The sequence below is a fragment of the Leptidea sinapis genome, chromosome 18 (genome assembly GCF_905404315.1).
Source record: "Leptidea sinapis chromosome 18, ilLepSina1.1, whole genome shotgun sequence".
Classification (NCBI taxonomy): Eukaryota; Metazoa; Arthropoda; class Insecta; order Lepidoptera; family Pieridae; genus Leptidea; species Leptidea sinapis.
In genome coordinates, this window is record NC_066282.1 from 97,035 (window position 1) to 108,577 (window position 11,543).

The window sequence follows — 11,543 nt, forward strand, 5'->3', positions numbered from 1 at the left end:
GATGTTGCTCCTGCGAAGTTTTATCGCGTCGTGATAACAGATAAGAGAGGAGTTGGCCTTCGCGGTTTCCGCGGTTTGCAAAATACTAATTGTTATCAGCCACCGCCGCACCGGGTCACTTGTACGTGCGTAATAAGTAATGACCCCGTGCCCGTGTCGTGACGTTGGTCTTGGAGCAGTGGGTCAGTTGGCTGGGCGTAGCTCTATCCAGTAGCGACACATTGCACATTCAATCGTGTTCCTCAGGTATGGACAGACTGACAGATGGACGATGTTTTAGCCTTCTTTTAAAGAAACCTCAAAACACTCAAAACTTCATAACAAATAAAATAACAGATTATTGCTGGGATGTAGATTGCTGAAGCCCTGTCTGCGTTATTAATATGGATATTACACATTAATATCTCAATAATATTATATACATAAAAAGGAAATTGTTTTGTAATAAAATATTCTTCGAAGTCTTTACAACTTCAGAGTTGTAAAGACTTCGAAGAATATTTTCAGGGACTCATCCTCAGGGACGAGTCCGTTTTGTATGTATTAATTCAAAAATTTTACAAATTGCAGAAAAAATGTCAGGTCATTTGGGTCAAAGTGTCGAGAGATGCAGAATATGAGGGGTTCTAAATGTAGATTATAACTGTAGTAAGATTTCTAAAATAAACAAGTTTGTGAAATGAAACTCAACATCTTACATATTACGTAAGTAGCAATAATAAGAATATGTCTCCATTGTTTTGTCAATGTAATATGTTTGAGTGTATTCAAAGATTTCTTTTTGGCATATTGACTATTAGGTAGAAGGATTGTAGTGTTATTGGTTAATATTTAGGTACAATAGTTACGTGTTAACTGGAGATATCAAAATCGATTTGAAAAAATATAATAATACAGTAAGCCATTATATAAATTCTTTAAGTAATTTTATAGAATATCTTGGGAAAGTTACTTATTTATTATTTGTAAAATATGTTCTAGGTTAGTTTTAGTTTTAATAATTTTTCTTTTTTATTCTTATTTTTGTAGCAATGTAATGCTTCATGAATGTGTCAAATAAAATATTATATTATAATATAATCACATACACTCGTCTCACAACAAGCCGGACATCTCACCAACTATCGTGCCCACAACCACTCTTACTTACACTCCCCCTGCAGTTCAATTTGTTCATGTGAAAAAATTAATCAAGTGCAAACTGAAATGTACATAGGCCTAATAATTGAAGACAGAATTACTTGGGATCCACATATAGCGCATGTTTGCTCAAAACTAAGATCAATCTTGAGCAAACTAAGCATACTCAAATATAAATTACCATGCGAGACATTACCACACCTGTACACGGCCCTAGCTAACTCTGTCATCTGACATCGAATATGGTATAAGTAGTTACGGTAGATCATGCAAATCAAACTTGAAAGATATTAATTATAACCTGCAGTTAATATTACTCAAAACAATTGTACCAAAACATGTACTAAATAAAAATAAGGGGAATTATGATCAGCTCTTTGGACATTGTTGTGTCATGAATGTATAATATGATAAAGCTAAAATTTCTGTTTTACCCGAAATTAAAAATCCCACCCTGTTAATTGAAAAAAAAAAGACCCTTAGATTTACGACAACTTGATATAAATCACAAATACTACTTAACAAAAATCTATCTATCTATCTATATAAAATTAATTGCTGTTCGTTAGTCTCGCTAAAACTCGAGAACGGCTGGACCTATTTTGCAAATTAAGGTCTTGAATTATTTGTGGAAATCCAGAGAAGGTTTAAAAGGTAAATAAATAGGAAAATGCTGCTAAATCAAATAAAAACAACAAATTTGTTTTTCCTTTGATGTGTCCATACATAATTTCTATGAGAGAATTTATTGACGCACGGTTTGACAGTTCTGCTGTGAAACAATTTCATTACGACAGCAGGGTGCATATTTTACGAAGTGATTTTTGATGTTATGATATATTATTACCAAATTCATATAAAAACATTATTTTATTTATTATATACAGAACAACGTCTGTCGGGTCAGCTAGTAGGTATATATATAAAAATGAATTGCTGTCCGTTAGTCTTGCTAAAACTCGAGAACGGCTGGACCGATTTGGCTAATTTTGGTCTTGAATTATTTGTGGAAGTCCAGAGAAGATTTGAAATGGCTGAACCGATTTGTATGAAATTTTGTGTGCATCGGGTAGGTCTTAATATCGGCCACGATCTATATTTCATACCCTTAAATGATAAGTGTGACCCGACCCACCCTTGAATATATTTTTTTATTTTTTTGTAAATTTTTTTAATTATGATTCAGCATTAAAAAATACATAGACCTACCACTTCAAATTGTCACCCATCTACGATCAACACCTATTTTTGTATCGCGATTTTTATATTATTCTGTTCCATATACAGAAATAGGGTTGCAAGGTGGCAATCAGATAGAATAATTATTGTAGTATGATACATTATAAGTACGATTTAATATTTGGTAGGTCTTAGAATCGGTCGTCATCTACTTTTTTTATCACAAAAATTTTAATCATTGTTTTTTTCCTTATTACTTTATATAGAAATACGACGTTTGCTGGGTCAGCTTGTAAAATATATAAATGAATTGCTGTTCGTTTGTCGCGCTAAATCTCGAGAACGGCTGGACCAATTTGGCTAATTTTGGTCATGAATTATTTGTCGTAGTCCAGAGAAGGTTTAAAAGGTGAATAAACATGAAAATGCTCGGAATTAAATAAAAACAACAATTTTGTTTTTCCTTTGATGTGTCGCCCATCGTTGAGAAATCAACTTGAAAGAATAGTTTAAAATGAATAACTAATTAGAATTTTTTATCTTTCTAACTTTCTCAGGAGGTAAACAATAAACTTAATATGAGCATATTTTATTTGGTAGATTATTATTATTATTTGAAGAGGGTGGCTATTATCTAGTCCTAAAGATTCCTAGTAACACCGCGTCCAAAATTTAACTATTCTGTTCGCCACTGACGTTTGACAACTCTCGTCATATACGTCGAATCGTTGCTACGCGACATTATTATTAATACGAACACAATTACATACACAACTTTTATTATATTTAGTAATTTTTGGAACATCATGTAGAACGAGTCTTTGTGGATCACGTCGGTTCCGCGGATTTAGATCATTAGCTGATTTAATTTTTTTTTTTTACAAACATACATATCTCGAAGATGTAAAGCGTTGATCTTACAAATACAGAAGCAAAAAATAATCAGGCTCTTATAATATTAAACCACAGCTATGGCAAGGGTGGCAGATATCAACGGTAGGCTTCATCCCGCCTACTTCTTCTCGATAACGGCAGCACTTCCAACTTCATCACTCAGGATCTGTGCCATAAGCTCGGTCTGAATACACGAAGCACTATCTCTACAGTCTCAGGTATTTGTGAACAAGTTTCCAATACTTCAGAGAGCTGTAGTCTTACCTTACAGTCTTGTCATAGTCGTTACCAAGCTCACATAGACTGCTTTATCTTACCAAACATTCTATGTACCTGAGACCCATGTCTGAACCGGAAGTATATACACAAATTATGTCTCTAAATAATACCACTGCAGAAGGATATGACGAGATATGTACAAAAGTAATAAAACAATGTCAAGCAGAATTGGTACCCGTGCTGACACATTTAATAAACATATCCTTTTCTTGTGGTTCTTTTCCTGAAGAATTTAAAATATCCATAATTAGCCCCCTATTCAAGAACGGAGATAAAAATAACATTGAAAATTAAAGACCCATTACTCTCATACCAATCATATCAAAAATCTTTGAGAAATGTATGTGTTTACGGTTAAAGGAGTTCAGTAATAAATTTCATTTAATTAAAGATGAAAAATTTGCCTTTCAGAAAAATAGATCTACTAATGATGCAATCTATTCTTTATCACACTCAATTGCTCAAAATATTGACACAAAAACATTGACTACAGTATTGTACTTTGACATGTCAAAAGCTTTTGATAGAGTGTCCCATGACTTATTATTAAAAAAATTAGAGGCATATGGAATACGGGGGCTTGTGTTAGATTGGTTCCGATCATATTTAAAAAATAGGAAACAAAGTGTAATTATTACTCGGACTAATAAAATTAGTGAGAAAGAAACATACAAATCTGAATATACATTTAACCAGTGTGGTGTACCTCAAGGAAGTGTCCTGGGGCCAATTCTATTTTTGTTTTACATAAATGACATTATAGACGTTACAAATAATAAAATATTTCTATACGCGGATGATATTTCGATAATTTTTGAATCTGACATTAAAAACTTTGATATTATGAAATTTAACAATGACATTATAAATAATATGGACAAAATTGTTAAATGGCTTGGTATAAATAATCTTAAAATAAATCTAACTAAATCGAACTACATGACATTTTCAAATGTTCTACGTAATAATTTAAAAATATAATATAATGACGTCATTATGGATGAAAAAAAGGAAACTTCATTTTTAGGTATTATTTTAGACAATGAACTTAAATGGACATCACACATAAATGAGGTCTGTGGTAGAGTAAATAAATTTGTTTATGCCCTGAGGCGCCTACGAAAAATTACAGATTTAGGTACCACACTGTCAGCTTAACATGCTCATATTGCATCTATCTTGAGATACGGTCTTATAATTTGGGATAATGGCGTAAACATCCAAAAAGCATTTATTGCACAAAAAAAATGTATCCGTGCGATTTGTGGGGTAGGTCCGTACGAATCGTGTAGACCGCTGTTTATTAAACTGAAATTGTGAACCTTGCCGTGCCTATACATTTACGAAATAAGCATTTTTTAAAGAGGCATAAATATCTTTTCACCACTGCCAAGGAAATGTATGACCGCGACCAACGATATCCAAATAGACTTGTTTACAAAAAAGCACCCAGGACTACTTTGTTTACTAAAAATTGTCATGCCATGTGTATTCAAATATTTAATTAACTTCCCGATACTATTAAAATGTTGAATATCGGTCCTTTTAAAACTCAATTATATCAATGGCTAATTAGTTACAATTTTTATGCTGTATCCGACTTTTTAAATTTGTGATTTTCTTTATTTTTATAATCTTGTGTTTAACTTTAACTACATAATATGTATATGACATGTATATTTTGTGTAGATGCTAATGTAATGTAACAATGAAATATTATGTGCTGTAATCTTAGAATTTTATTATTATATATATAATGACATGGAGATAATGTAATTTGCATGCCCTTTTTGGCTAATGTGTTGATTCGTATAGAATTATTTTGTTAACTTGTATACACACATTATGCAAATAAAGAATTATTATTATTATTATTATTACGAAAATTACAATCAATTAGTTCTGAAGTACATCAGACTATAAGCAATATGTCCACAGATACTCAAAATAAAACTTTGAACTTAAATGAAATTCTTTCTAACAAAACTCTTGGTTTGTATTGGCAATGTAATTCGGATCATTTATTATATTCTGTCAACTACATCAAACATCATAAGTAAACGTAACATATTATCGTTAGTCAATTGTTTGACCCTTTAGGCTTAGTAGGACCTTGCACAGTTCAAGCTAAATTTATATTACAGCAACTGATGAAGTACCTTTAGAAATAAAGAATCTATTCATCGAATTTATCGAATCACTTCCAGCTCTTAACTCTATTCGTATTCCTAGGTGGGTGTCTTGTAGTAATCCTTTGGTTGAACTTCATACTTTTACAGACGCTTCCGAACGTGCTTATGGTGCCTGTATTTACGTAAGGACAATCGAAGTCGATGGGATGGTTTGTGTTCGTCTTTTGGCCTCTAAAAACAAGGTTGCTCCCATTAAAACAACCACTATTCCACGTTTGGAATTATGTGGTGCTTTGTTGGGCACACGTCTCTATTTGAAGGTATGCAATTCACTTACCAACGTCTTCAGTCACTGTTTCTTTTGGTGCGGTCACTGCAATCTTAATCAGTTTGTTCGAAATAGAATTAATGAGATTCAGGAATGTACACTTGACCAGACATGGCGCTATGTACCTTCGAGAAGCAACCCTGCAGACTTAGCTTCTCAAGGGGTAAAGGCTGATTATATCAGCGCGTCCACTCTTCGGTGGTCAGGTCCTCAATTCCTCCATGAGAAAACCATACATTTTCCTCCATCTCCAAATACACCACAAACATTACCTGAAACTTTACTTCACACAGTTACACATTGTATTAATAATTAAGGCATTAATGTATTTTTAGATTTAATTCATAAAATGTCTTCATTTACAAAATTAAATAGAGTTTTTGCATATATCTTAAGATTTACGTACAATTGTCGTAATCCCTATAATAAAAATTAATCCTATATAATGAGTAACGAATTAAATTCAGCTTATAACACAATTATATATATTTCTTTGCAGGAAATGTTCCCTGAGGAATAAATCATCTTAAGCATAATCAAAATATACTTCCTAAAAAGAATCGTCTTATAAGTCTTAGTCCATTTTTTGATTCTAATAACCTTATTCGCGTCGGTGGACGCCTTCATAACTCTAACTATAGTTACGACGTAAAGCATCCAGTCTTAGTATGTAGTAACTAAACATCATTTAACAAAAATATTATTTCTTAAATATTATAAATCACTGTTTCATGCTGGCCCTCAGCTTCTTCTTGCCAATGTAAGGCTCACATACTGGCCTCTTGGAGGCAGAAACTTAGCTAAGCAAACTGTACGTAATTGTGTTCGTTGCACGCGCTTTAAAGCTCAACCTATTCAAGTCGTCATGGGCAACTTACCCAGCGAGAGAACACAACTACAATTTCCCTTTTTGAATACAGGTTTAGATTACGCTGGGCCAGTGCTGATAGACGACCGCAAGGGCAGAGGATGTAAATTAATTAAATCTTATACGAGGGCGGCACTGAAAATTTCGGGAATCAAGGAAGTGACACAACATTACTATTTTAAAATGTATAAATTGCTTTTCGAAGTATTCTCCGCGAAATTTGACGTATTTTTCCATACGATGGAACCAATCATTGAAGCAACCATTCCATTTGGAAGTTGGGGTCTCCAAAATGGCCGTTTTGTAGGCGTCCACAGCTTCTTCAGGTGATGCACGCAATTTATTCTTTATTTTAGGGAATTTATAGAAATCGTTAGGGCTTAGGGCGGGGCTGTACGGCGGATGGTCTAATAATTCTATGTTTTCTTGCTCTAAAATCTCTTTTGTTCTGTGCGCGGTGTGAGAACTCGCATTGTCGTGATGGAGGATAATGCGGCGGTCGCAGTTCTCTTTACGGAGTTCAGAAACCACCTGTGGCAAACAAATGCTAGCATACCATTCTGCATTAACAATTATTTTTCCCTCAAGAGGAATAGTCGCAACATGGCCGGTTTTGGAGATAAACGTGGCCACGATTTTTTTTGCAACACTCCGTGAATGAACAATTTTTGTTGGCTTTAACTCATTTTCGAACACCCAAACTCGTGACTGGTTTTTTGTTTCGGGTTCGTACGCGTATATCCAGGATTCGTCACCTGATACGATGTTGTATACAGCATTTGAGGATCCTGCGTGGAATCTTTCGAGAGTTCTGACGCACCAAGTAACGCGAGCCGCTTTTTGCTCTTCACAGAGCAAATGCGGTATCCATCGAGAAAACAACTTTTTTTCACCTAATTGTTCATGCAAGATTATTTGTATTTGACACATGCCAATGTCTAAAGTTGCCTGAATTTCGCGGTATGTCACGTCATGTCGATCTTCCTCAATCAGCTTACGCACAGCATCAACGTTTTCTTTGGTGACTGCAGTTTTTGGACGACCTTAACGGGGATCATCACTGAGCTTGACACGTCCATGTTGAAATTCAGCAAACCAGCGATAAATTGTGGTTTTGGATGGGTCAACACACTGTTTTTTTGTTAAACCACTTCGAAAGTCATAATATTTCATCGCTCTAGAATTTTCTCGAGTCAATTCCATTTTCTCAACGACTAAACAAGTTCGACAAGACCTTGTGACAAGACCAAGAAACTTTTTTTAAATAAATAAATGGTGTTCGATTTTTAAAACCAAGGAGTTTTTAATTAAAAAGATTTTAATATGACAAGCACAGTGGAAATATTCCATTCCCGATACTTTTAGTGCAGCCTATGTATTTGCGTCTTTGTATGTTTTGCAGTTAGAGCCGTGCATCAAGAGCTAGTCTCAAACCTCACTAAAGGGGCCCTTCTAGCAGCCTTCAATCGCTTTATTAGTCGTGGTAAGCGTGGTAAGCTTTAGCGGGTATTCTCCGACAACGGCACTACTTTTGTGGGAGCTTTTAATGAGCTTTCACGTCTTCTACAAGTTTCATCCAATACTATTTCCACTGACATTGCAAACGAAGGTATAGAATTTAAATTTATTCCTGCATACAGTCCGCATTTTGGCGGTTTATGGGAAGCAGCTGTTAAATCCATTAAAACTTTATTAAACATAAAAAACTTATTACGTAGAGTCAAAAGCTTAACTCATCTTACTTATGAAGAGCTTTCAACCTGTCTGATTCAAATAGAGGCAATTCTTAATTCCAGACCCTTAACACCTCACTCCACCGATCCTAGTGACCTATCCTATTTATCTCCCGCTCACTTCTTAATCGGACGACCGCTCACTACTGTTGCTCGTCCTCAGATGCCAGACGACGTGAATCTGCAGCGCCTGCCTCGCTACGAACACGTTGAAAACTTGCGACAGCACTTTTGGCGACGTTTCTCAAACGAATACGTTTCTGTTTTGCAGCAAAAGGCCAAGTGGCAGACAGGCTATCAAGACCTAAAACCGAGAACCATGGTGGTGGTGAGGGATTCCATCTTCCTCCTCTTTTGTGGCTCTTGGGAAGAGTCACCAATGTTCATCCTGGGTCTGACGGGCGCAGCAGAGTTGCCGACATTACTACGAGAAAGGGAGTCATAACACGGGCATAGAATATGTTTTGCCCTTTGCACGTGCCTTCATCGCAGACTTCTTGAAGCCTTAATACTTCAAGCCGGGGAATATGTTCCTGTCGTCTCATCGGCGAGAGTGAGGGCTTGCGTTCGTGGCGGACCTGCGCTCGCACCGAGGCCGACGGCGGAACACGTCGCCTTAAGAATATGACCCGCGCGCACACGCATTAACGATAGCATGATAATTACTTATATGTTATATATTATATTAATTACATAATACAGTCCTTTTGTGAAACATGTATTTTAATTCAAGACCACCAGAAGCCACAACTGGAGCTTGATATTCAACAATATGTCAATGGAACTCCTTAATGACTTGATGACGACAACGACTCCATTGCAAAATTTAGTAGATCTAGAAATATTTAGACAAATTAGTTAGTGTAGTTCATCTGAACTAGTTAATCTTCACTGAAAATCTAAAAATAAATAAAAATTTACAAAAAACATCCCACTTCAAAAACATTCCAAAACAATAGATATAATTGCACTAAAAAGTATGATATTCATTGCGTATTTTTATACATTCTAATTAATTAATCTAATTCTAGTAACGATTATAATTTTTTTTTGAGTCGGTGTCAGCCAAGGAAGGTTTGTAACTACATACATAGTTATATGTTCTTGGTGAGATGTGCTTGAGTCGCACGGGCAACGCGAGGAGGCGAGAGGCGAGAGCGGGACCGCGGCGGGAGGACACCGATCTCAAAAATAACAATAATTGTAACTAGAATTAAATTAATTAATTAGATTGTATAAAAATATGCAATTAATTTTCATACTTTTTAGTTCATATTATATCTAGATATTATTTTGGAATAGTGTTTTTGAAGTCGGTTGTTCTTTTGTTAATTAAATTATTTTTAGATTTTTTGTGAATTTGAACTACACTAACTAATAATTTGTCTAAATTTGTGTCGATGTAGGTACTTAATTTTGCAATGCAGCAATAAGCGCATTGCAATTTATTACAGACAGAAATTCTGCCACAGATACTGTACTGTAAGTCGTTAACCAGTTCCATTGATCATCATATTTGATTACGACAAATGACCATAAAGACGTTACGGTAGGTGACTCAAATATCCGAATAACATCGTTAATTTGCTCCTAAAAATTAAAGAGTTCCGTTACTCTGTCATGAATCGTATAATCAGAACCTAACCAAACTCTCACCAAACTACCTTTGAAGTATATACTTTCCCATAAAAAAAGAACCATCCAATTCGGTTGGCGCGATATTGAGATATTCGTAAATTTGTCGCGCACATTCTTATGGAAAATTTAAGACTTTTCTGGTTTTCTCATGGTTGCCACTGTCAGATCTGGACCCAAAATGCTTTCAAATAAAAAAGAATTATCAAAATCGGTTCACCCAGTCGAATGATCTGAGGTAACAAACATAAAAAAAAACATACCGCCGAATTAAGAACCTCCTCCATTTTTGAAGTCAGTTAAAAAGACATGAGTTAGACCAAAATAATCTTAACTTTATCTGAAAATTTTTATGTAAAATGGAAAAAGGGTACAGCTCGAGTTGAATCAGTCATCACAGGAGACACAGAAGTTATGTTTTTACTATTTGAGTAATAGATCCAATGAAATAGTTTGTAGTTCATTATGGGTCGGGCTTGAAGCTCTTGATGGGTCGGACCCCTCAGCATCATAATTATTATATTATTATGTGGCAGGCAAATCGCATAGTTAGTCGTTTTACAAAGGGCGTCGTCCGTTTACAAACACTCGCTTTTATGAAATATGCCTCGGGCAATTGATATATTTTGGATATTGATAATTATAATTGTAAGGTGACCATCATAAAAACAGGTTGGACAAAACAGACTTTATTTCAGTGATCGGGGACCATGAAGTCTTAAAATAAGAGTATAATAGATATGTAATGTAAATGTGTGCGGCGAGTGTGAGATCCGAAGGAACCCTTGTTCACTATTAGAACCCAAAAACAAATTTAGACTATTAATCGAATGAGCCGAGTATAGCGTGCCGCGGCAGCGTACCCAGGTAAATCATAAGACATACTACTTAAATATTTTTTAATTTTCACTTTTTAAACTGAATACGCGATGAGTACATACAAATAATAGCAAAAATAAGTTCTTTTAAGATATAAATTTTAATCACAAAAAACAATCTAAACATTATTGATTTACCAGTCTATTATTAGATTATTTTGTCACTCTCTATGAATATTTAATAGTATGTCATTATATTATCAGGGTTATCCATTCTTAGAATGAGATAGTCCACATCGCATACTTTATGTACCCATTGAATTCCGCACGAGGCCTCCGAACACCAGAATTTGTTACCACTTTTTGGCATTTGAATTGTATATATAACTAATGTTGTAGCATGTTATAAAGTGACATGACCATTTTAAATTTTCCCTTCGTAATATTTCGTAAGTTCGAGCGTTTTCAAACGGACGACGCCGCGGCCGTTTGTAAACAGCGGAGTCATATAAACTGGCCGAGACTTAAATATGATGT

General features: G+C 34.9%; 1 long non-coding RNA gene and 1 pseudogene across 1 annotated transcript; both read left to right on the forward strand.

The window, feature by feature from the left end:
* The first annotated feature begins 108 nt into the window (after nt 1-108).
* LOC126969660 (uncharacterized) lies at nt 109-3,421 on the forward strand. Its single transcript, XR_007730434.1, has 3 exons — nt 109-246; nt 571-705; nt 3,289-3,421. It is a non-coding gene; the product is annotated as an uncharacterized LOC126969660 (long non-coding RNA).
* Nucleotides 3,422-4,699: 1,278 nt separating this feature from the next.
* LOC126969397 (uncharacterized) lies at nt 4,700-9,268 on the forward strand (annotated as a pseudogene).
* Nucleotides 9,269-11,543: the final 2,275 nt, after the last annotated feature.